This window comes from Eubalaena glacialis, chromosome 3 (genome assembly GCF_028564815.1).
Source record: "Eubalaena glacialis isolate mEubGla1 chromosome 3, mEubGla1.1.hap2.+ XY, whole genome shotgun sequence".
Classification (NCBI taxonomy): Eukaryota; Metazoa; Chordata; class Mammalia; order Artiodactyla; family Balaenidae; genus Eubalaena; species Eubalaena glacialis.
The window spans coordinates 15,393,719-15,420,817 of NC_083718.1; the positions used below are offsets into that span (position 1 = coordinate 15,393,719).

At 35.2% G+C, this 27,099-nt stretch overlaps 1 protein-coding gene across 1 annotated transcript in view; it reads right to left on the reverse strand.

Annotated features, from left to right (window-relative positions):
• USH2A (usherin) overlaps window positions 1-27,099 on the reverse strand; it is a 795,289-nt gene that overhangs the window by 531,357 nt on the left and 236,833 nt on the right. The window lies entirely within an intron of this gene.

Genomic DNA, 27,099 nt, shown 5'->3' on the forward strand with positions numbered 1-27,099 from the left:
CTGTGTCTGTAAGAAAAGTGTAAGAGGGGTGTCAAGAGTGAAGTAAGTCAGACAGAGAAAGATAAATATCATATGATATTGCTTATATGTAGAATCTAAAAATATGGTATAAATGAATCTATTTACAAAGCAGAAATAGAGTCACAGATGTAGAAAACAAACTGATGGTTACTAAGGGGAAAAGAGGGGGCAGAGGGATACATTGGGAGATTGGGATTGACATATACGTACTACTATATATAAAACAGATAACTAACAAGAACCTACTGTTTAGCACAGGGAACTCTACTCAATACTCTGTAATGACCTATATGAGAAAAGAATCTAAAAAAGAGTGGATATATGTATATGTATAACTGATTCACTTTGCTGTACAGCAGAAACTAACACAACATTGTAAATCAACTATACTCCAATAAAAATCAATTTTAAAAAAAGAATGGATGACAAGTAAAGAGCTATGCTAAAGTGAGGTGATGATTAAGGGTGATCCCAGCCCAATAACACACAGGCATATGACTTTAAATGACTTAGTTTAGCTGTGGTTCTCTGGCCAGCAAAGGTTGTATCCTGAAAATGGCGGGTCACAACCTAGCCATCGGGATAGCTGTATCTGATTCAAAAAAAGAGATAAGAGTACTAAGAAGATGAAACTAGTAGTTGTATACCATTGCCATAGTTACATAACAAAGGCAGTCTACCATGAATATACAGTTTGGAGCCTGAGATTTAAATACGCCCTCTAAAATACACTACCTGTATGACTTTGGGCAAGTTACTTATCTTCTCTGAACCTATCTTACACATTTGAAGAGGGGATGAAATTAAAAAGTGCAAGTGAACCACTTAGAAGATTGTTGGGAAGGAAACTAAGCTATTATATTTAGCATAAGATTTCCATGATCAAGAAACTGTAGTCTATGTCCAGTGACTTGCTACCATATTAACTCAACCCTTTTCTCTACACATATTCAATTTCACTCTTACTATGATTTCTGATCTCAATTATAATAAACCCATGCTGACTAAACAGTCACCGATTATCATCATCAAAAAAAACATCATAGATGTTAGAGCTAAAGGGGAATCCTAGTGATTATTTAACTATAACTCGTACATTGTGCAGTTAGAAAATGCACCAAAAGGGAAAATGACTACTGTCAATGAGTGACTTTTCCACTGGGCTTGCACACATATGAAAAGAATTGAACAAGACTGGCACATATTCAATGTTAAGGCTTATCAATATAAGCATAACGTATAGCATAAAAATAAATGATTAGAATTTTTGCTTGTTAGGATTCAGCATTTATAGTCCAAGATTGATCTTCTTAAGTTTTGAACAATGAGTTTCTGTCAAAGCTACTATTAATGGTTAGCTTTTTAGGATATCCATGAAAAAAAAAAAAATCCACAAAGTCCAGCATTCTATGTATTTAAGGGATCATCATATTGTAATAGCTGTGATGACAACTGTGTATCTTTGATTAGTATTAAAAAAATGCTCTTACATATTAGGACAATCATAAAGTCACATAAAAGAATGTCGAACAATAGCTCAAGTTGGTGAATTTGGTTCTTGCTATAAATGTACCAAAATCAGCAGGAGTGGATAAGAAAACCATTATTTCCATGCTCTTAAGGTCTCAGCTGAACCCAAGCATTCTGAGGGAAACTTAAAGCAAGATTGCTATGCTATCTCTACAAATATAAGAAATCTCATGCTAAGATAAATTGTCCAATTAATTATGTTGCATTTTCCAGGATCAATTTTAAGTAAAAACACACATCTCTGATAAAATATTAATTATTAGAGTTTTTGACTGGTCATTCATTTGCTTTGGTTATCATACCATGCCACACTATGTTTACAAATTCATAATTTTCTATTATATAAATTAAATGTGAGGAATTTGGTGGGGGGGGTTTGTATCTCTTTTTGATTAGTTTATCTCCTCCTAGACCAAATCAATTCTTTACTTTCTCATCAGTTATGCAGAGTAATTGTTAAGGGTTGAATTGTATCCTCCCAAAATTAATATGTTGAAGTCTAATCTCCAGTGTAACTTCAGAATATGGCCTTATTTGGAAATAAAGTCTTTACAGACATAATTAGTTAGGGTGAACTCATATTGGAGTAGGATGGGTCCCTACTCCAATATGACTATGACTGGTGTCCTTATAGAAAGAAAGCCATGTGGAGAGAGAAACATGCACATAGGAAGAACATCAGGTGAAGATGGAGTCAGAGATCAAGGCGATGCATCAGAAGCCAAGGGTTGCTAAAGCTTGCCAGCTAACTACCAGGAACTGGGGAGAGGCCTGGATAGATTCTCCCTCACAGCCTTTAGAAGAAACCACCCATTCTAGCCTCATGATCTTGGACGTCTAACCTCCACAACTGTGAAACAATAAATTCCTGTTGTTTAAGCCACCCAGTTTGTAGTACTTTGTTATGGGAGCCCTAGCAAACTACTGATAATACAGGAATAATTATAAGAATACTAAGTTGTATCAAGTACTGCCACAAGTGCCATAAGATATAACAATATGTTTTGCACAAAAAATTATTTTTTAACTTAGAATGTTAAGTTTTGAGATACATGTATGTACGTCTTGTAGCATGTGATATACCTATGCATGTATATCACATGCTACAGGACATACATATATATAGCATAAAGTTTAAAAAACAAGGGATTAGTCAATGCAGAGTCATGGCTACAGGACATACATATACAGCATAAAGTTTAAAAAACAAGGGATTAGTCAATGCAGAGTCATGGCTACAGGACATACATATATAGCATAAAGTTTAAAAAACAAGGGATTAGTCAATGCAGAGTCATGGCTACAGGACATACATATATAGCATAAAGTTTAAAAAACAAGGGATTAGTCAATGCAGAGCCATGCCAGAGAGAAATTATCATATAATTTATTTTGACTAGGACTTGCATGTCTATTGGATGAATGATCCCATTGAGAAGTGAGAAGAAGCTAGATGTGAGAATAATAATGTATAAAAACCTCAGAAACGACAACTCTGACTTCTTAAAGTTGCTGACCCAATTTTTACAACACTCTTTGTTGGCATGTAAAATATGCGTCTTTGAACTGGGAAATTATGATCATTTGGAGATATGAGAGGGTCAGACTATTAACTCAAATTTAAATAATGAGTGACTATTTTGCCCTATTCATTTTATGTACAGCATTTTATTCAGGGTAAGAAATTATATGTTTATAGAATCAAATAGCAATCAGTTTACCAGAGCGATCTGTATTAAGCAAGCTATGTTCTCACATGTGGACAAATTTTGCTAATGTGGTTGGTTTTCATCAATTAAAGATAACATATTTTGGATGTAAAGAGGAAAAAGATGAATGTTTTAATATAAAGGGGGAGTCAAATCCACTGGTAAAACATTTATGAAACCCTTACAGGTTTATTCTAGTTTCTTTTAAGTCATTTCCCAAAAGAAAACTTTGTGTGAGTGAGATATAGAGAAAATGTGATTGTATCAGAATCAGATTGTTATATGCAAATCGTATGAAAATTTTAATCTTATACTGTTACCAGACTATAAATGTTTTGAAAGCCGCTAAGATATATTACTAACCTTTGTATCCTGGTGTTTAGGATAATGGCTTATACTTAGTAGACCTCACAACAGATTGTCGCTCAAGTGAGCCAATCAACACTTTGTATTGCTCAAAAATGCAGCATCCAGTTGAATAGAGGCAAAAAAAAATAAACAGTTTTGGCTCAGCATGTTAAAAAGCTCCAAACCTAAAACAAAAATCCATTATCTTTGTCTTCAGTTAAAGAACCACCACTGTTATGTAGTCAGTGCAGCTACTGCTCCAACTGTAGCCCTTTTTCATGGGTGATGAGCTTCAATTAATTTTATCATGCACTTCCCTGAGGCCACAGGGAGAAGATCTCGCCACAACGTTTGTTTCTGCCTTTTATTTTTCCTGGCATTTTCCAGCATACCAAGTCCTCTCTTTCAGCTCATCCTTTGCTTTTTATTGACCTTTTTATTGACTTCTACCTGATCACTTGATGGACTTTTAATTTTTATTCATCTCTGTTATAGCAATAACATGTAGATGTTATATAACCTTATTTTCTCCCTGCTTGTGACTCAGGGCAGAATACCCTTCTTTGATGAAAGGAATGGGCATGGCTTCAGTGCAGTCATCAGCCCAGAAAGGTTTCAGAAAGACAATGCCAGGCAGGGATGGCAAAAGGAGAAAAGAGGCAGGAGACCAAAACAGTTGATGAGTTTTCCTGGTTAAAATTCAATATAAGTAAACTTAAAAAAAAATTATATATATATATATATATATATAAATATATGTTATAGATAAATATAAATATTTTGAATGAGCATATATATATATATATATATATATATATATATATATGTTCTACCTCTTGCTAAATCAAACCTACAGCCACCATATCCCCCCATCACCTTAACACAGATTGTAGCCCCCTTCGTCAGAAGCACCGCTACTATGTTTGCCCCATCTTCTTATCTATAATATTATCTCATTATTTACATATCTTGTAATTCTGATTACTCTCCCTCTTTATTCCTTCTTCATCTTCTCAGCTTCAGTATTTCCTTTAATTACCAACTGCTGAGGAATATCAGCCAAGGTCAGGAAGCAAGTGTGGGAATTCCATCTTCCATGTTCTGTCCATTTTTGCTTAGATCGGACTCTCAATGTGCCTGAAATTGCTCCCAGGGGTTTACACTTGCCCATGTCACCACTTTGGAACAAAATTCATCTCCCATACCCCAGACACAGGCTTTTAAAAAATCTTGAAGTTATAATGGACCCTTGAGTCACAGCTGATTCAAGGTGATGATTTTTTTTTTCCCTCTCTATAGAAAAAAAAAAAAAAAGATAAAAATTCATTTTATTTCCTTCTAGTCCTAGGACTGCATGCCTGTGTATTGCTGTTAACTTACAGATTGTTCCGTATGCTTGATGATAACACTAATCACAGTCAGTGCTTTATCACCTGGAAAATAGACAAAGCAAGATCCTGACTTAGAATAGACCACAGTGTTGATGTTTATTTAGTCTTCCTAAAATGTACTTCTAAATAGATTCAGCTCAGTGACTTCAAAACCTATCAGCCAGATTTTTGATAATATGATCCTGCTGTTCAGTACTTTCCCTGAGTTCTAATTTACGTGAGCATGGATCTGATTCCATGCTTTACCTTAAAAAGCTCTGCAGAGTCATGCCCTATCTCTTTACTCTTCTCAACTTTGGGGAACACATACACAAAATTAATTAGAAGGTAATTAACTCACTTTATGAAAAATTCAAAACCAGATTCCTTCAGATAAGGGCTGCTTTAAATGTATGTCAAATAACACAGAAGAGTTATTCTAACCCATATCCAATGTGATCAAAGACAATTTGAATTTCTTAAGATGAGGTTTAAAAATGATCATTTTAAAATAAACTTTAAGAAGATAAAATTTCATTTTGGTGAATCAACAAATAATTAACACGGATTCCTGCTCACCTGCTGAGCCCTATTAGAATGCAGTCCCCATGAAGGCAGGGATTTTGTTTATATTGCTCCCCAGAGCCATACACAGGGCCTGGCGCATAGTAGATGCTCAATAAATATTTTGAATGAAGTTGAGTGATTTACATGAAATAATGATACAGAGTATGTACCTTCTTGACTTAAAGTCATGGATTATGCCTTGTTTGCTTAGGCATCTTTATGCTCTAACACAGTGCCTGGTACTTCGTTGCTGTTCAACAAATATTTGTTTTTTTAAAAAAAGAATGAAACTTTCACACGTGGGTGGAAGCATAATAATAATAATAATAATGCCTGCCAGTTCAAAACCTTGTCTCCCACAGAGTTGAGATGTGATCTCATGTGTTCGCTTCTATAATTATCCCTAGAAGGCCTCTGAGTAAGTGCACACACAGTCCTGGTGAGGGCAAGAGGAGCCCACAAACATGCTGCTTCCATTGACATACTAGCAAAGTGACATCTGTCAGATTAGCCTACTGTCCAGAGCAGGGGCCTGAAGGGATGGGGCACGAGACAGGTACATTTCAGCTGAAGAGAGGCAGGCAACTGCCCCAAGGTGATCAGACTGAAGAGTGGGCCTTGGGAAAAATCCTCAAGAAGATGCACCAGCAGCCTTGGGTGGACACTATGTCTACAGGCCCCCGAGAGTGAGGGCACTGAGCTGTGTGGTAGGAATGCCAAAGGCAGAGGGCCTACTTCAAGTTTTTCCTGGGGTCGCTCTGCTTCTACAGCAGAGGTTTCAGCAGTAACAACTTCTGTCTTTCTTCCACAGATGAAATAGAATGGCCCCCTTAGGAAATTTACTTCTTTGCATTTTAAACTTTGCAACTGACTTAAAAAAAACAATGGGGGCAGGGGCAGAGATCCCATTTTCTCAAATTACAGTTTTCATTCTCCATCAGCCTTCAGAATTTGGCAAGTAGATTCCATTATTTGGTGTGCTGGAAAAGTCAGTCATGGGGCATATGATGCAACTTCCTGCAACTCATTACGGTTCTTACCATTCTGAACGGGAAATATACACACGTTAATCTCAGGAGGAAACAAAAATTAGAGCCTGTTTCAATATTATGCACAGGGAGCCATTCAGCTTTCTCATATCCTCCTAGTAAGCATCCCTGCTGCAGCCTTCCTGCAAAAAAGCTGCAGGGTCTACTCTGGGCTCCGTGGGGGAAGATGGCACCCTACTGATCATCACAGGAATCTACAGAGGCTGGAATTATCCCGAAAACTCCTTCATTCCCTCCAAAGCTCAGAATACATACTAAGAGTCTTTCAATACAGCCTGCCTCCTGGATTACTTCTCTGTGCAATTTGTATGCAAGGTTCAGGGAGTCCCAAAAGTCTTTTCGGACTCAGTGAAGTTCTTGGCAGCCAATCAAATGGTCCTCCTTTGGTAAAGTTTTGGTGTTAGCTACCTCCCCTTGCTGGGAAAACAATTCTTCTCATACAAAGTAGTGTAATGGTCTGCAAGTCTGTTTCCCCTACTGGATTTTGAGTTCCTTGTATTCACAGGATCTGAGACTCTGACATAACAATGGTATTTATATTATATATACATATTATATATATTATATACATATATAGTATGTATATATAATCGTTAGATCATTAAGGAATACATCAAGATTATTACATATAGTACTATTAACCTCTTGGTCACATCTCATAGCATCCTAAAAATATTTATTCATCCATTCCTTCGTTCACTCACTCACCACACAATTACTCAATACCTACATTAAGCTAGTAAATTTTAAATGCTAGAACAGACACTGGCTTTGACCTCAGGGATCTGAAATTAGAAAAACTAAAAGATAAATAAACAAAAAAGAAAGGTTTGGTTGAAATGAAAATAGAAAAAAATTACCAAATTAAAATAACCACAACACACCAAAAACAATATATATTTTCTCCTACTCAAAGTTAATGCTAAGTTACAGCCTATAGTTTATTTCCTTGAACAGGTAAAGGTACTTTGACATCTATTTTCTCATTTGATCCTCATTGTAAGTCTGGAAGAAACCAGAAGATATTATGGTTTTCATTCTATAGATGAGGAGTGTGACATTCATAAAAGATAAAATGGAAAAGTCTCCACTAGTAGGTAATGGTAGAAACGGAGTCTCACCATATCCCACTACCTCCAGAGACTATATTTGGCTTGGCAAGGATCTGTCAAAACTTAACACCAAAATGTTGAATTCATTCCACAGTTGTAAATAGAAGATATAATAGATATAAATAAAATAGATCTAAGTTCAATTATATTCCTTGTCCCTTTATGTAAACAAAATTGCTAGTTGGTCTATAATTTATGTATTGCTCAATTCTCACCTTAGCTAATAAATATGCAAAAAAAAAATAGAAAACTTATGGGACATATGTGACACCTTAAAAGCCAAAAAAAACCCCAAATCCAAAAGCTCAACTGATTCAACAATAATTCACCACAATGAAAATCATATTATAAATGGAAAGGGAGCAAGATTTGGTGGGAAACATATTGACAGAATCTGAAGAACTGCCTTCTAGCCCTGCTTGTCTGGTCGCAGACCACTTACCAGTTTGGTGTAATCTGGGGGGTGGGAGTGGGAGTTGGGGGAAGGAGGTGGGAAAGCAATGATATTTACCTCTCTGAAATTTCATTTTCTCAACTGTAAAACTAGTTGATACTCCCCCGATGACTTCCTAAGATTGTTGAGAGATCAGTTAAATGATATGCATGAAAGTATTTTAAAATATGTTATCATTTTATGCAAATATAAGCTCTTTTAATTATTAACCCCCTTCATTCAGATCTGATTTGTTTTCACTCCCACATTCCTATGCCAACTCTAACTTGATTTAGTCTCCACAGTTTAATTGTGCTTGGAATCCTAAAATTTTAAATATTTAAATTTCACCTAATTTAATCTAATATTTAACCTGCATTTCCCCCCTCGTGTTTTAAACCCGTTACTTCTTGAAGTGTCTTTGTTGACTAATGAGAAAAATTGGTCCCTCTCCTCTCCATAACACCTCTTTATGCATCTGTAAACAGTTACCATGTGTCCCCTCTGTCTTCTTCCTTAAGATTGAACATCCTCAGGTCTCTTAGCCTTTTCTTAGAGGCCCTATTTTCAGAGCCCTTCATCATTTATTGTTGCTCTCTTTTGAAACCTCTAGCAAATGTGTCTATGTTTTAAAAAGTGTGCCATCCCAAATGGAACATGGTACTGCCATCAAGGGCGAAGGATTACCAAGTGGAGTCCAATAATCACGTTATTTATTTTGTCCTTGACAATTCTGCTAATACAACACAGGGTAGCAATTGCCTTTTTTCCTTCTTTCTTTCTTTTTTTTTTTTTTTTTTCATAACAGCATCACACTATTGACTTTTTCTAAGATGTTACTAGCGTAAATTAGAGCTCCTAAAGACAAGAATTGGTAAAATTAACTTACTAATCTTTCTTTTAGTCACATTACCTACAGCAGCATTTCATAAATATTAGGTGCTTAATAAATATGCGGTGAGCCAATAAATAATATTTGTACCTACAAATGGTAATGTTTAAACATTTTTTGATTTGATGAAAAATATGATCCTTTCATTTATGACTGAAACATACTGAAGAGTAGAAAATCCGCATCTGACTCCTATGGGATTACTTAACACAATTAGATTGAAATGGGTAAAAAAAGATTTTACTGCATTTTATTTACATAAAACATCTCTTCATTTACATGAAAGTTTCTGGAAACTCCACCAGAAAACCAGAAGCACAAACCATGAAACTAATGACCAATTAACTTAAAATCAATTACTGTATGTAATATGATAGAAGACCTTATAGAATTTAACTGGACTGTCAAACTTGCTTAATATTTGATTTCACAGGACCAAATCTAGAGAAAATATCAGAGGATTTGGCAAGGTCAGTGACTAGAATGCAGGAAGCCTTGATCTTCTAACCCAGTAGCTCTATCAAGACTTCCTTCTGGGGGAACTGGTAAATGAGAGCAAATAAATGTAATCTCATGCAGATCAGGAGATTGGATTTAAAGGGATCTGAGGTAGTGATGATACCCTTTTATCCTCTAAGTATTATGAACATTTTATCTTATCAGACTGGCTAAGATTCTGTTGCCACAATGCTACACAGTGAGAAAATATCAAGTGCATCAGTAACAATGTAGCTAATCTTCCTTGGCTATTCAGATGAGGAATGACCCATAGTTTAAATACAGCACTTTCAGAGGATAAGGGAAGAAAGAACAAGGAAAGAGCAAGGGATTCTTCTAGAATACTAACCATTGCAGAATAAATGATGCCTCTTGGACTGCAGATTTTTTTTAATACTTGGCAAACATATCTTTGGTATGGATTTTCATTGAAAATATACAGAGCCAAACTAACCCAAACACCTTTCATAAAGCTTAAAGACTATCATTGGCTAAAATAAATACATATCTTTTGAAAATAAGTCCCAAGAGATTACGATTGTTCAGTTATCAAGTATGTATTGGAAATTTACATTATACTAGAAATTTCAGAAAGGGCCTAAAAATTATAAAATACATTTAAAAAATAGTTTAGTCAGGTAGCAGGACACAGAAATACAAAAATGATAGAATCCAACCACCAATTTCAGCTTTTAGCCTACTTGACTTGACCACTGGGCAACATTTTATACTGGTGACTGTTACGTAATTCATGAAAATTTCCTAGATTCTCAGGCAGTTTCTTCACCTACATATCTGGCTAATCCTTCTTGGTTGTCTTGTATTATCCATCCCTGAATGCTTTTCATCGCCCCCCCCCCCCCCGGAGGTGTATCCTTGACCCTGAGACTTTTAACCCATTCTCATGGCTCCAAATTCCATCCACATGCAGGTGACTTCTTCCTTTCTTTCTTTTTTTAAATAATTTTAAAATTTTAATTTTTTTAACATATTTATTGGAGTATAATTGCTTTACAATGTTGTGTTAGTTTCTTCTTTTTAAGTTAAGAATCTCTGGTTGCCTATTCAGACTCAAGCTCCCTTGAACAAAGGAAGGAAGTTATTATCCAGAGATAATGGTATGTTCTAAATTCAAGTCTAGGAACACAGCCCAGACTAGGGACAGTCCTTGGATACAGAGGGAGTGGGAAGGCCTTCAGGAATTTCTTCCTCTTCTCTCTCTGCTGCTTTCTGTTCATATGCTTTAATTCTCTCTCTCATTTCCCCCTACCCCTGCAGCAGTACACCTCTATCTGCTTCTCAATTAATTTATATGTTTCAACTAATTTGCACATTTTATTCAAGAGATAAGAGAGGCTAATTGGTTATCTCTGGATTTCAATTCCAAATTCCTGTGAGACCTGGATCAGTCCTGCTCTGGTCAGACATTCATTCTTGTCCTAACTGTAATCAGTGGAGCAAGGGTCCATGGTCCAAAGAATGTGACTTCAAAGAATGTGACCTCAGACTTCATTTTAAGGTTAATTCCTTTTTTTTTTTTTTTTTACTTTAACTGATGTTAGCATTTATTTATTTATTTTAGCTTTTTGTTTTATGTTGGAATATAGTTGATTAACAGTGTTGTGTTAGTTTCAGGTGTACAGCAAAGTGATTCAGTTATACATATACACATATCCATTCTTTTTCAAATTCTTTTCCCATTTAGGCTGTTACATAATTTTGAGCAGAGATCCATGTGCTACATAGTAGGTCCCTGCTGGTTATCCATTCTAAATATAGTAGTGTGTACATGTCAATCCCAAACTCCCTAACTATCCCTCCTCCCACCCTTCACCCCTGGTAACCATGAGTTTGTTCTCTAAGTCTGTGAGTCTCTGTTTTATAAATAAGTTCATTTGTTTTAAGTTCATCATTTTTTAAGCTCCTGCCTATAAGTGATAAATATGGTAGTTCTCTTTCTCTGTCTGACTTCACTTAGTATAAGGATCTCTAGGTCCATCTGTGTTGCTGCAAATGGCATTTCATTCTTTTTAATGGCTGAGTAATATTCCATTGTATATATATACACCACATCTTCTTTATCCATTCATCTGTCCGTAGACATTTAGGTTGTTTCCATGTCTTGGCTACTGTAAACAGTGCTAGTTAATTCCTATTCCAGTATTTGAAGATTTTTAATTGTTGTTGTTGATTGTTTGGTTTTGGCTATCACACGCTATTGGGCAGAAAACAACAGCAGTATATAATAATGGTTAAGGATAGTCAAACGGCTATGGGTTCTATTCCCATAAGGTTTGTGAGAGCAGGAAACAAGTCTACTGGATTCCAGCTACGTCCTCAGAGTCCAGTAGAGTGTCTCATGCGTAACAGACATTAACAACAGCAGCAGCAAGAACAAAGCAAGTGGAGAAATTAATCACTTTGGAAAACAACTAACACACTGCTAGTATCCTCGCCTGGGATGTGATGTTTAAAAAGCTTCCATTTCCTACATGTGGTTTAGAAGAGTATTCCTAACTGTACTGTTTTATACAGTCCCACAAAATGGAGATAATGTTGCATATTAGACACAAGGAAGAAAAGAAACTTCAAAATAGGCTACTCGCTGAAAGTTTTTAATGAGGCATTAACAGCTCTGTAAATTAAAGTTCTAATTTGCAGTTTTATGGAGTAAACAAGGAGAGAAAGCATCAGATGTAGGCTGCTGTTGCTGCCTCCTCTCAACACATCTTAAGGGAGTGTCAAATTGATTTTGCAATCCTTAATTATATTTCTCTAATTTCTTTTTGGACTACTGAATTTATCAGTATGCAGAAACAATCAGTTTTCAGCAAACTATTTTTCTCAGTTAAACTTAATAACAGAGCATATTAACTCCAATTATATGAGCTATAAAAAATATATTATAGAGGTGCAACAGCATCACAGCAAGAATTGGTCAACTGAGTATGCAAATGCGTATTTCGTATTTTAACTGATTAAATTCTTTCCTGCGAAAAAAATACCTGAAAAATAGACAAACTACAGCTCTCTGTGTTATAAAAATGTCTGTCCTAATGTGAATGAGTTCCAAAGAAACCCTATTCTGTAGAGAGAAAAAAAATGTTATTTTGTTGACATTATAGATTCTTGCTGTTAACATAGTTTAAACATAGTTTAGTAAATCTCATTTTTCCTATGCTTTATAATATGTAGTGGATACCAATTTATTTCAGGTAAAATTTCAGGTAAAATTGAGCTTAAATCTAAAGTATATACATTGCTTAAATCTCTATGTAAAGGAGTTCAGGACCAGTAAATTAAATAATAGACAAATTGATTTTTCTCTACATAAAGCTATTTTTCCATCACAATGTAGATCAATGGTTTTCATGCTGGAATGTTGCAAGAATCACCTGGAGAACTTTTTCTTTTACCCATTTTATTGAGGTATAATTTACATGCAATAAACTGCATCCACTTAAAGGGTACAGTTCAATAAATTATGAGAAAATCAAAACCACAATGAGATATCATCTCATACCTGTCAGAATGGCTTTCATCAAAAAAAAAAAAAAAAAACCCACAAATAACAAATGCAGCCACTGCAGAAAACAGTATGGAGGATTGGCAAAAAAACTAAAAATAGAGTTACCACATGACCCAGCAATTCCACTCCTCGGTACACATCCAAAAAAAAAAAGAAAGATACACACACCCCAATGTTGATAGCAGCATTATTTATAATTGCCAAGATATGGAAGCAACCTAAGTGCCCATTAACAGGTGAATGGTTAAAGAAGATGTGATATATATATATATATATATATATATATATATATATATATATACACACACACACACACACATATATATACACATATATACATATACATATACACATACACACACACAATGGAAAACTACTCAGCCATAAAAAAAGCATGAAATTTTGCCGTTTGCAGCAACATGGATGGACTTGAAGGGCACTATGCTAAGTGAACTAAGTCAGACAAAGATAAATACTGTATGCTATCACTTATATGTGGAATCTAAAAAATACAACAAACTAGTGAATATAACAAAAAAGAAGCAGACTCACAGCTATAGAGAACAAACTAGTGGTTACCCGTGGGGAGAGGGAAGGGGGAGGGGCAATATAGGAAAACAAAGTTATAAGAAATGTATACCTCTGAAACCCCCATCATGAGTACTACAGAGCATTTCCATCATCCCCTCTTCCTCAGCCCCAGGCCATCACTGACCTCTTTTGTCACTATAGATTAATAATTTAAAAAAATGTTTATGTCAATGGAATTATAATTAAGTTCTGTTCTGCTTTCTTTACTCAGCAAATCAACTGAGATTTGATCCATATTGCTGTTCATATCAGTAGTTTATCCCTTTCCATTGTTGAGTAGTATCCCACTGTATGGATATACCACCGTTTGTTTATCCATTCATCTATGGATGGATATTTGTGTTGTTTCCAGTTTTTGACCATATTGAATATAGGTGCTCTGAATATTTATGTGCATACTTTTTGTGTGGACAAGTTATTTCATTTCTCTTAGACAAATACCCCTGAGATGCATAGCTGATTCATATAGTAAGTATATGTTTAACAGAGTACATATGGAGATCTTGTCAAAATGCAACTTTCCAGCTATTTCTCCAGATATGCGGTGGGAATCAGTTTGCTGCTTTTTTTCAACCACTTATGCAGGCTAATTCTTACAAAAACAGGTCTTCTAACATTTTGTGAGACATTGTGTAGGCAAAACCAATAGATGACTGAATAAAATGGTCACTTTTAAAGAGTCAATCTATAAAAAAAAAAAAAATACATATAGTCTTAGTAAAAATATCTATTTAATTTAGGAAACTCAGTGGTCTTATAAAGATGACAAAATTAAGATCAAAAACCTTAATGTGGTGGTCTTAAAGTGCAAGATTTGGCCTCTTCTTTTATTTCAACTTCATCAAGCACCATTCTTGATTTCTGTGCTCTGGCTTTATTGAATTCTTCCAGTTTTGTTTGTTGGTTCATGTTTGCTTATTTATATACCATGTCATCTCTCACATCAAGGCACTTATACATGCTACTTTCTCTACCTGAACTGCTATACTTCCTATTTTTTGCCTAGCTAACTCAAATTACATTTTTCAGATTATAAAACTCTTCCTCTGAGAGGTCTTCATGAATCCTCTAGACTGGGTTGAATGCTCCTACTATCCATTACAACAGTTTTCTACATCTTATTTTCAGACTTATTGAAATCTTTTTTTTTTGTAACTTTTCAAATTGAGGTATAACATAACAATAAAGTACACAAATTATCAGGGTATATTTTGATGGACATATACAAAGTAAATGCCACATGCATTAACACCTCTCAGACTAATACATAGACTAATTCCAGACTCTCAGAAGGCTCTGTTTTGCTTTCTTTCACTTATTATCCCATCTTCTGCCTTCCATCATCACTGATTCATTTTCCTGTTCTTGAAATTTATATAAGTGGATTATTAGACTTTTTTTGTTTCTAGCTTCCTTTGCTCAGTAATAGGTCATGAAATTTATCCATATTACTATTGCGAGAATAGTTGGTTCATTTTTATAGCTATACATAGTTCATTGAATTAATACATTACAATTTGTTGTCTATTCTATTTTTGATGGAAATTTGGGTTGTTAACAGTTTTTGATGATCAAGAATATAAAGTTCCTAAGAACAACCTTGCACATGCTTTTTGGTACACATACATATGCATTTATTTTGGATATCTATGTGGCAGTATATCCTTAGTCTATTTTTGTTTATGCTTGTGCCAATGTTATACTGCCTTACCTACTGTAGCTTTACAGATAGTTTTGATATGTCATAGTGTAAATCCTCCAGCTTTGTCCTTCTTCAGTACAGCCTTGGCTACTCTAAGTCCTGTCCTTTTCCATATAAATTTTAGAGTTAGCTTGTCAATTTCCACCAAAATCCTGAGATTATGACTGGAACTACATGGATTATACAGATAAAATTAGAAAGACTTGTTATTTAATGACATTAAGTCTTCAAATCCATGAACATGAATATCTCTGCATTTATTTAGGTCTTCTCTAATTTCTCACAGTAACACTTTATAGTTCTCAGTGTAGAGGTCTCGTATTTTATTTTATTTTTTTTTACTAGATTTGTTTCTAAATCTTCTATGCATTTTGGTATAAGTGCTACTTAAATTTTTTTTCCTTTTCCACTTGCTTTTTGCTATTCAATACAAACATTTGATTTAGGCATATTGATCTTTACCCAACATCTTTGCTAAATTCACTTATTAAATTGGATAGCTTATATATTATTTTGATTCTTCTATATATATAATCATCACATCTGCAAATAAAGACAGTTTACTTCTTCTTTGACATTGTTAATATATTTATTTTTTTGCTACATTGCTCTGCTAGTACTTCCAATACAATGTTGAATAAAAGTGGTGATAGTGGACTTCTTCGTCCTATTCCTGACATCTGGGAGAAAACATTCAATATTTTGCTATCAGTAGTCTTTTATAAAAATATATTTACCAGGATATTTCATTCTTAGTTTGCTGAGAATTTTATCAAATATATTTATTGAATCCATAAGGATAATTTAGAAGAATTCATCTTTATTAGGTTAATGTGGTAAATTACAGAGATATTTTGGCCTTATTTACTTTCTTCATTAATTTTTTCATTTTCTATTTCATTAATTTTTTTCTTTGATTTGTATTACTTCCTTCTTTCAAGTTTGGAGGGTTTTATTTGCTATTTTTTTTCTGGTTTCTCCTTGAGTTAGAAGCTTAGATACTTGATTTCTAACTCTTCCTTTTTTTTTTTTTTTTCTTTCTAATATATGCATTCAAACATTCATAGCTTAAGATTAGCCTACTACCATTTACTCCTACAGGGATGGAATTGAATATCTATCTACTTAGATCCTAATTTAGCTATTATTTTAATTCTAGAACTCCTGTTCTAATACATTCCAATTCTCTGTTTAAATTCTGCATCGTTTCATTTATTTTATTCACAATATTAATCACAGTTATTTTAAAGTCTGTGTCTGGATATTATATATATATATATTTCCAACATGTCTAGATTACTTGAAGATCTATATTTTTGTATTTATTAGATCCTATTTTTTGGTATTTCTGGTAATTTTGGATTGAATAGCAAACATCGTGTATTAAAAAAATGTAGACTCTTGTTGATGTTATCTTCTTGCAGCAAATATTTAAATTATTCTGGCAGACAGACAACTTTTACTCCACCAGCAGTTGAGATGGGTTGAGGATTTACTTCCTGCTTTGGGATGACTGCTCTATTTCTCATTTGCTCTCACTGCTAGAGTTTCAGCTGAATGCCTGGCATATTTACCAGGGCCCCTCCTCCTTGGTAGGCCCTGAACTCTAATCTTTTTGCCTTTCAAGCCATGTTTCCCCTCTGCCCCTAAGACTGCAATATAGGATATAGGAAACAAAACAGAAGGAAAATGCAAAGATAAATTAAAAAGCTCACCCAAATGGTTTTTCTTATTTCTGTGATCTTGTTCCCACCAGTCCTGGCACTCCTAGTTACACAGTAATGTCTTTAAACTACCATATTTTTAAGAAATTTTTATCCAACTTTTAATTTTTTTCTCAGCAGGAGGATTTTTTGAAATACTTCACAGCTGGAGTCAGAAATCACTTGTAATTATTTAATTACATGTTTGATGGCTGATTTCATTGCAAGCTTTCAAGCTCCCTAAGGTTAGGGGCTGTGTCTGTTTTACTCAATACCCTTTCTAAAACACCAATCATAGCACCTGACAAATGGGGTGAAATTGAGAAAGATTCACAATACACGCACTAAACGATTGAGTCCCTCCATTTAAAGGCAGAAGTAGAAAGCAGAGCCAAAAAGTCTGAAAAAAATTTGCAGAAAATAGAAGGGAAGGCTGTTGAGAAATATTTAGTTTCTTTGTACGTTTAAAAAGATATAATAACACTCTTGTTTAGGGACACATAGGTTGAGGATTAAGAAAGGGCTCTTGTTTTGAAAATTATTGATAATCTTGAAGGAAGCATTTACAGGAAAGAAGTGGGCAGAAAAAAATGTAGATTGAGGAGTGACTGGTAGGTGAGAAAACCTGTAACCATTGGGAGAGTCTTCTTTTTTAAGAGGACTGATGATGAGGAAAAGATAAAAAATAGAGTTAGATTTATAAGCACATGTTAAAATGTAAAGGTAGCCACTAGAAATGCAGAAATGAGAGGTAGAACATCTAAGCCTCTAGACAGAGAAGAAAGGCAACTAAAAAAAAAACACACACAAAGGTCAGAACTTCATAGACTGAATAAAATAAAGTGAATGATCAGAGGGATATGAGGTAGAGAGAGGTTATAAAAGAATATCATCAAGATTTATGTGGTTTAGGCATATAAAATATATGAATGAATGGAACAGCACATAATTCAAAATCCCGAATTTTAAAATGTCAGCCATAAATGCATATATAATAATGACCATTATGATATTGTGTGCTAATTCCTGCACTGAAACTTTACAAGAATCCATTTTAGAGATGAAGAAACTGAGCTGGAGAGCGGGGAAGTGACTCATGCAAAGTTAAACACCAGCATGTAGAGGAGCCAGATTTTAAACTTGGGGAGTCTGACTCCAAAACCTGCACTCTACCACTGCCATTGCTGCCTTCCTTCTGAACTAGAATGTCGACGTCAATACCTCCATTGCCCTTGAAATAGAATTCAATCAATTTGATGCTGTTAATCCATCCATAGCATTGATCACTGCTGTTTATAAAGCACTTTCAAGATTAAAAATGTTTTTTATTGTACTATATATGTTTATTATGACTGTCATCCTAAACCTATCGCAATAAGCCCTAATGATATGTATAGGTAAAAGTGTCAAAATATTCATTAACCTCAAAATTTAATAAGCCTAAGGAGATCCTGTATCTAAGACATGTGCAACATCTTGTTTCCAGCAATACCATGTGACAGCTGCAGTGGGACAGAAAACGACTCTAGCTATAATAATCGACAGAGAAGTAACTTCACCAGCAACTAAGGGTCATTAATAAGAATTTTTTTGTCTCTAATACTATATAGCTTAAAACATACTTTCTTATACATCTGAGGCCAATAGAGACTAAACAAATTGAGTTATCACTCTAAACTGTCAATACTTCCAAAAAGGTAGCTCTCAACATTTTGTGATGTATTCTAACTCATTGCAAATCTCATCATTAAGTAATTCTCATAGCTAAGCAATCTTTCTTATGGATTTTTCATTTTCTATCCAACTAACTCCTTTAGTGAATTCTTTATTCAACATTTATTGAACATCTGGTACGAGTCCTATGATGTGCAAGGCACAAATGTTATAAATGAAGAAAACAGTCATAGCTTCAGCCTTTGGGGATATAGATAAGTGAACAAGCAATTGTAATGGCATGTGATAAAGGCTAAAACAGAGATTCTTGGTTTCTGTGGTAGTAAGTTAGAGAGGCCCCTAATCTAAATTTGGCATGGAGTTGGGAGAGGTTGTTGGGAAGCTATTTAAAGGAATAGCTCAGTTGACACTTCATTGATGAGTAGGAATTAGCCAGGTAACAGGAAAAAGAAGCACTTGCAAGTAAAGGGAGGCATTTCAGGGAAAGGCATCAATATCTTCAAAGACCTGGACATTCAAGAGAGTGTGGTACATTCAAGCAGCTGGGACCAAAAGATAGCTGTAGAGCTGGAGAGTAACCCAGGAGGTATATGAAGAGGTGAGGCTGAACAGTAAGCAGGGAAGCAGAAGAGACTTCATGCAGGGCATCTTTATGAGAAACTTTTGAAAGGTTTTTAGCAACATGACAAAAAAGATTATTAGTTTAAAACATAGCCTGTAAAAGAGTGAAACTTTTGATTTAGAGACCCACCACATAGACCTGGACAAGGAAGTAGCTATAGGACTAGTGGATGTTCCAAGACATGTATCAGAGGCATAATGGCCAGCGGAGGACCAATTGATGGAATGTGAGGAAGGGAGTGAGAAGTGGTATTCAAGGACATTTCCCAGGTTTCTGTCTCAGGCACCCAGTTATATTCACTTTGGTAAACACAGTGGTAAACACAGAAGAAGGAACGCATCAGGGGAAGGAGTGGATGTGAAGAGATGCAGAAGCCAAGAAAGAGGCATCTACAGTTTTTTCCATTTTCTGCCTCGTTGGATGGAAGGACCATTAAATTATTCATTCTCATGAACTTCCCATAAGTCCTTATCTTTCCTTTATGAAATTCTCCTAGGGCCCATTTTATTTGTGGGGATGACATGGTCACCACTGCCAGAAATGACTTAAATGACCCGAATGATTAAGCACATGTTTCTTCCCCCTTCGGCCTCCTCCTGCGCCTCTTTAGAGGTTGCACTTAAGGTCAAAGAACCTCCAAACTGAGACTGTGCCTCAATCAAGGGAATGTACGTAACTGAGTTTCCTTTCTTGAAACTCTAAACCAGCCTGAGGGCAATGTTTGTGAGCTTCCTACAATGTACACACCTTAAATAAGGTCTTCATAATGTTTCTTGAAATTTCCCCACTCCAAAGGAACTCTTAGTGCATGATCTCATAAAACATTTCTTCAGGTCACTAGAATTCGGTTTTGAAAGATCCAGAATTTTGACAATGATATTATTGGAATCCTTTCTATCTGACTGGAAATGAAGTTAATCTTTTTTTTCCCCCCAAACATTTTAACCTAAAATTACGTATGTGTATTTTTTTTCAAATTTATTAAATTGATGTATAGTTGATTTACAATGTTGTGTTAATTTCTGTTGTATAACAAAGTGATTCAGTTATACATATACACACATTCTTTTTTATATTCTTTTCCATTATGGTTTATCACAGGATATTGAATATAGTTCCCTGTGCTGTACAGTACGACCTTGTTGTTTATCCATCTTACCTATAATAGTTTGTATCTGCTGATCCCAAACTCCCAATCCTTCCCTCCCCCACTCCCCTCTCCCTTGGCAACCACAAGTCTGTTGTCTATGTCTGTGAGTCTGTTTCTGTTTCGTAGATAAGTTCATTTGTGTTATACTTTAGATTCCGCACGTAAGTGATATCACGTAGTATTTGTCTTTCTCTTTCTGACTTATGAAGTTAATCATAATACTTTTTTATGGGTGTTATATTTAACCTAACTGATATAAAATAATTGTAACTATAGATCTTTAAATATTTTAATTTTTTTTTCCCAAGAAAATATATACAAAATTTTTCACTTTATTAAATCAAAAAGCAATCAGCTTCATAGGTGCTAGTTTCACTATCACTGCTGACCATTATGATTCTTTTTCTGCTCGAAGTTCCTCTTTCTACTCATTTAAATTGGATGAAAGGAGAACTAAAATTAGTCTTTTGTTGATGCAGAATGTCATTAAGAGACAGAAACATTTTTCTTTCACAACGAAGCCTTAAATAAGATTCCAAAATGGCCAATGTATTGTAAGAAAAAGATACTGGGCAATTTAAGTACCGTAGGTAAATTTGAGACTACTAGGAAACCCAGGGACAGGGTAGAAAGCCTGTGTTTGAGAGTATGGCACGAGTGTGTGAGAACACACGTACAGTTGTATATCAGGCAACAATACATCTTTATTTGGTAATAAAAGAGATGGGGAAAGCAGATGCTTTAAGCTGGTTAAAAGAGTGTTAGCAGCTAACAACAGTTTGTTTCAAGGAAAAGATTATTCTATTGTCTTGGCATGGTCAAGGTTGGGTTGACTTTCTGGCCACCCAAGGCTCTGTTGAGCAGAAAATATGCTATTTCAAGATACTTTCACTTATCAAGCATTACCACCTACTTTGTTGTGTTGGTTTCTCTCTTGTTTATTTTATCTGAGCTCCTTTCTACTTATCTTTAGGCTTCCTGGCATTAGGGCAGAAGTAAGAAAAATGTATCATTAATGATGAAATTATGTTAATATTTTTTTTTAGAACTAGACTTTAGACCAGGGATTGGCAAACTACCAGTCTGTTGCCCATTTTTGCAAATAAAGTTTTATAGGAACCTGGCTACCCTTATTTGTTTACATATTGTCTATGGATGCTTTCATGCTACCATGACAGAGCTGAGTAGTTGTGACAGAGATCTCTTGGCCCATAAAGTCAGAAATACTGTTTGGACCTTTAAAGGAGAATTTTGTAACCCCTGCTCTAGATTGACTTTGTGAGAAGTTTACAAAAAGGAAAGGGTCCTTCATGGGAAGGCAAATTTGCAATTGCATTCATTTTGACCACCTGAGCAATATCAAACCCCCCAAAAGGTCTAAAAATTTTGGTGAGAGAAAAAGCCCTGTGTTGAAATGATTATTTTGTGCAATCTGAGATAAAATTCCAAAGTGAAGCAATTTACTTCCAGACCAACCCGACCATTAACTTTCCAAACACAAGGCAACATTACAGAAATGTGCTTCAAAATTAGTCACCTTAAAGATGCAAGGTTAAAACAAATGCAGCCCTTGTAAATTGGCCTTTCTGATGAAGTTGATGAATGGGGAAAAAGCACGGTCCTCTGCCATCCTTCAGTGTCATCTGAAAGCATTTCCTAAGAACTTACTTGGACCTCTCTACTAAAGGTAACAAAAACTAAACAATCTTAATATTCACTTCTGAATATCTCTAGTTATCATAGGTTGGTCTGACTTCTGTTATTCTAAGAAGATATGCATTTGGATCCTTGTCCCTCTCAGTCCATAAAGACGAGCTCAACCAGACAGTCACATCTCTTCTGATTCAGTTGCATCAGAAACACCCATGGAGCCTCGGCGGTGCCCAAGACCCACTTCTTTACTTTGCTCTCAAGTTCCGGGTTCTTACTCTTGCCTTTGTTTTTCTATATCATTGTTGCCTGTTTGTTAAACTGCTAGGCCACACTGTCGATTCATAGAGCTGCTTTTCAATAACTGTGGCCAAAATCTAACACCAAAGCTTAAATAACTTTGTGGTTTAAATATGCTTTGAAAAGACTTGGTGTTTTATTTAGTGTTTGTTTTTTTTTTTTTTAAGTACTTTCTGGCAAAACTACTTGCTCCCAGTCAGAGGAAAACAAATAGTGGGACACCAAGGGTGTTGAAGGTCAGAATTAATATGCTTTTACTAATTAGTGTATCTGAAGGAGTTTGTCCTACTTATACCTGTACTGTAACTGCTTAGAATCAGCTTTCCTTTAATGCAGTGTTTTAGTGCCTCAGTTCATTAAAAATAATACAAAAATAATAAAGCATAAATATCATACAGTAAAATGTAAAATATACGCTTTTAAAAGATATTGATTTGGGGGGTTGCATTTCTCTTTTCATGGGTCGGTAATTAATTGTATTTCTGGATCATGAGGCATTTTAGTTCAGCCATTTTGGGGAAGGCAAATACTAAGAGACAAAAATGTAAGACAATCATTTGGTGTCCTTGAACGGCATTATTATGAAGAAAGTGTACAGAGTTCTCATCTGCAAGATATTCAACAGCAGTAATCACATTTTTCATGAAGACAAATAAAAGGGAATTACATCCAGGTGCACATGTGTGCTCATCTCCCCAGTGGGTTGCTACAAAGATCTCCGCAAAGGCAGTTCCTGATTTCTGGGCAGGGTCACCAGTAAAGGCAGTTTAAAAGGCTGGTGTGATTGGCGTCTGGATACTACAATAGTCAAACCTTCCCCCAAATGATCATGGACCTGTTTTCCGCTAATAGGAAAAACAAGTGACAAGGAGAGAGAGGGTCACCTTCGGAATGCCAACCTGAGCAATATTTTAGTTTGCTGTTTTTACCAGTTTCCCTTTGATTACTAGCGAAATTCTTTGTGTAAGTGGATTTACTCTGCATTCCTGAAAATAATAAGCAATTTTTTTTTTTTCTCTCCAGAAACACGGTGATAGCCCCTTCCTGTTGTAGGTGGGAGGGATGCTCTATTTGCTATTCCTGTTTTGGAAGGACAAAGTACTGTTAACCCCATGTAATCAGGGGACTATTTCATTATGAGTGTTTACACGATTTTCTAGTTCCAAGATCATGAAATTATGTTGAACTTGTGTCTTCTTTACACCCTCTGATATAACTCAAGAACTGAATATCCATTTTATATTGAGTAATTTTCCCCATATCACTTAAGTTATCCCTAGAAGTTAACTTATCCCCATAAATTCTTCAGATTCGTAGAGAGAAAGCTTACATTTCTGTAAATCTTAAAGTGTGAATATATTATATGAAAGAATCATAAAACAATTAAAAATCTAAGTGTTTTTAAACTCACAGATGCCTTGGTGATAACTTCTATTTTGAATTTTCGAGGCTACTTAAATAACCTATGCTAACTGATTTGGAATTTTAGAAGTTAAAGGAATTGGCCATTCAGTACAAGCCTCAATTTAATAGATGAGCATGATTAGACCCAGAGGAAAGTAGTTTATCTAGTGTCTCAACACTAGGTAGATTAATTTAACTGTTTTCAATAACAAAATTAAATATCACATTTTAATACAGAAATTGCATATTACTCGTACCCCAGATACAACATTTAGGCAAACATATCTTGTATGTGCAGCAGCAGATGAATTAATAGAATGTTGATTTTATGAATTGCAGAAGACTTTTAGAAAATCTCCTGTCTCATAGTAGGCACTTAATAAATATTTGTTCAATGAGTGATAGCTGATAGCTAATGTTTAAAGACTATAAACATATCTGTGTGGCAGATACTGTGCAAAGTTCATTAGGTGAGCTATCTCCTTTAATCCTTACCTACCTGCTAGATATCAATATTGTAAGTAGTATTATTATGCCAATTTGAAAGAAAAGGAAACAGAGGCACACAAGTGATTAAGTGGTTTGTCTAATTACATTTAACTAATAAATAATGGGGCATAGATCTGAAACTCCTGTTAGTCTGTTCCCAAAGCCCTCACCTTTAATCATAAAGAAATGGGGGAGTTATTTATACTATGATGTAAATGACTGATAATACACCCTTCCTGGAAATTAGATTTTTGAAAGAACACTTGTATCAGAAAGGAAACGGGATCAAACGTAGATCCTACAGAAGATTCATCTGGTTCATTTATTGGCCCCAAAGTAGATTTTCACAGAGTTCATTTATAATACTAAGCTTACTGATTTATACAGTAAGCAACATAGACATATATTCATATGTTTAAATTGTTTTCATTCTATCATATGAAGTAAAATATTTAAAGCAAATATGGAAGAGGGGGGAGTTATATGAGAGATTCCTTTCTTGAACTGTAATAATGAGATAGTTTATACCTAGACTTTCAACATATTGCTATGACCATGGAATGAATGTATTTACAAATCCTGTCATTTATGGGTGAACTCTCACATTTTTTCCTTACATAAAATATGTATAATAATACACATCACTGTATATTTGTTTTTGAGTCATTTGATATCTCCATTCATATTTCAGGAATCATTTTTAGTTAGAGTTCGAGATTCTGAAATGAATCAAAATAAAAGATATCTTAGTTCTTCTTATAATTATTCACTTTTTAAATACAATTCATCATCTTAGAGATGATCAGGATTTGCTCATTAAATTTGCCTTAGAATATAAAAACTGCATGAAATTTATAGGAACGTGAGTTGAAAGCACTGTTTGACACACAGCACTTCAGCCCATTTAAAATAATTTTGTTTGATGTTAAAAATCTAGCTTTAGGCACACTCTAGAATTAATTGCTACGAAAAAAAAAATCTTATCCCCAGATGTCTTTGGAGATGCAAGTAATAAATAATGCCAATACTATTTGTTTGTTACCTGAAAAGCCAAAAACCGAAAGACAAATCCAAAAAGTTCAGCAGTGTTGAGTAAGGTTTATTTGGGTGATCATTATTTCATCTTCCATCCTCATTTATTACTTTTAGATACTTATTATTCCACAACTTCCAAACAACCGTCCACGGAATTATCCCTCCCGCTCTGTGGCAAAGCACCAGCTTTTCAACCAGAAGCTTCCAAATTCACATTTCACCTCTAAAATTCAGTAGCTGTGGCACCATGGGGGAGCCAGTTATTGGACCCTCACTTCCTCATGTTCCGTGAGGGGAAAAATATCTACCTTCCAATGCTGTAGAGGGATTGGATGAAAGAATATACAAATAAAACAAATGCATGATGCTAATAATACATTTACCTTTCTACATAAGAAGATCCAAGTTGAAGGAAAGCTGTTGATTGAGTTGGTTTTGTAAACTCGTCCTGGTTCGGTAATTGGGGAAATTTAGTTAAACCATACCCTGGCTCAATAAAAGTATCCAGCCAAATCTGCCAGGTAAGCCAAAGGGTCAAACCAATAACTTGATGGAGACCTGGTTACTTTAACAGTTAAGAGACTTGAAAGTAAGCCAAGCTTCTCATTAAAAGGAGCTAGCGAGGCCCCAGAACATGCCTGAATGCAGAAGAACTGCTTATTCTCCAGGAATTGCCAAAGCTCTAGGGAGTCCTTCAAGCCAAAACTGTGATCTCCCTGTCTTGTCCTTCAAATGCTGTGGACTCCAAACACATTTTCTGTGCAGCTGGAGGCTTTGTTATAGACAGAAGGATCCTGCTTAGTGAGGCCCGTGTTTACGACCTAACTTTCTTAAAGAGGAATTTGGAAAACTTCCCAGACCCTGCATCTGCCCCTAGCCCTTGCACCTCGGAGTCTGAGGCCGGCTAGGGAGATAGCGCAGACGACTAAATTTATTAACAGCCGACGGGCCACTCTATCTTTCACGGCAACAACAGTAGGTGATCCCATCAAAAACCTGTCTGCTGGCTAGCCAGCAAATCCGAGCTGACATGCCTGCCGCAGCGAGACCCAGATGAATGGAAACGAAGGCTGTTTCCTCGAAGAAACACATCACAAGCCAAATGTTGGACCAGGAAGTCAGTTCTAGCTCCATTTGAGAAAAAGTCTTTGACTTTTTATCCATAGGTTCTTTCCCAGATACCTATGTTTTCTTTTCTTTCCTTTCCTTGACTTTTACAAATATTAAGCAGAAGTTGAGCGTTTTAGGGGAGCTCAATCGTTGAATTGCTAATACTCAGTGAGGAGTTGGATATACTAGTCCAGTGGTTAAGCGTGCATTAATCTTAATATATCACAGCTAGAACATAATCATGATTCATTACAAACATACATCAGCAGCCAGCCTCACTTAAAAGCAAACTATTTACCATTTTAAGTAAAAATAAAATATGTGAGCTACGTTTTATAGTTCAAATTCCATTTCATTGTCCTCAACATACGCAGCATTGGAAAGACTAGCTATTTGCTCCAAAATGACTCTCTCATGGATTAAATTAATATCATTATGAGTTTACAGAGTAACACATATTATATACTTAAAAATTTTTTTAATGGGAAATAAAGTATGTATCATGAATAATTAGAGTTTTCTATGTCTGTAGTGAAATAGTGCTTTTAAAAACTGTAATTCATAGAGATAACTGGACTTCCAGAATATTGTAATACCAGTCAGACCAGAAA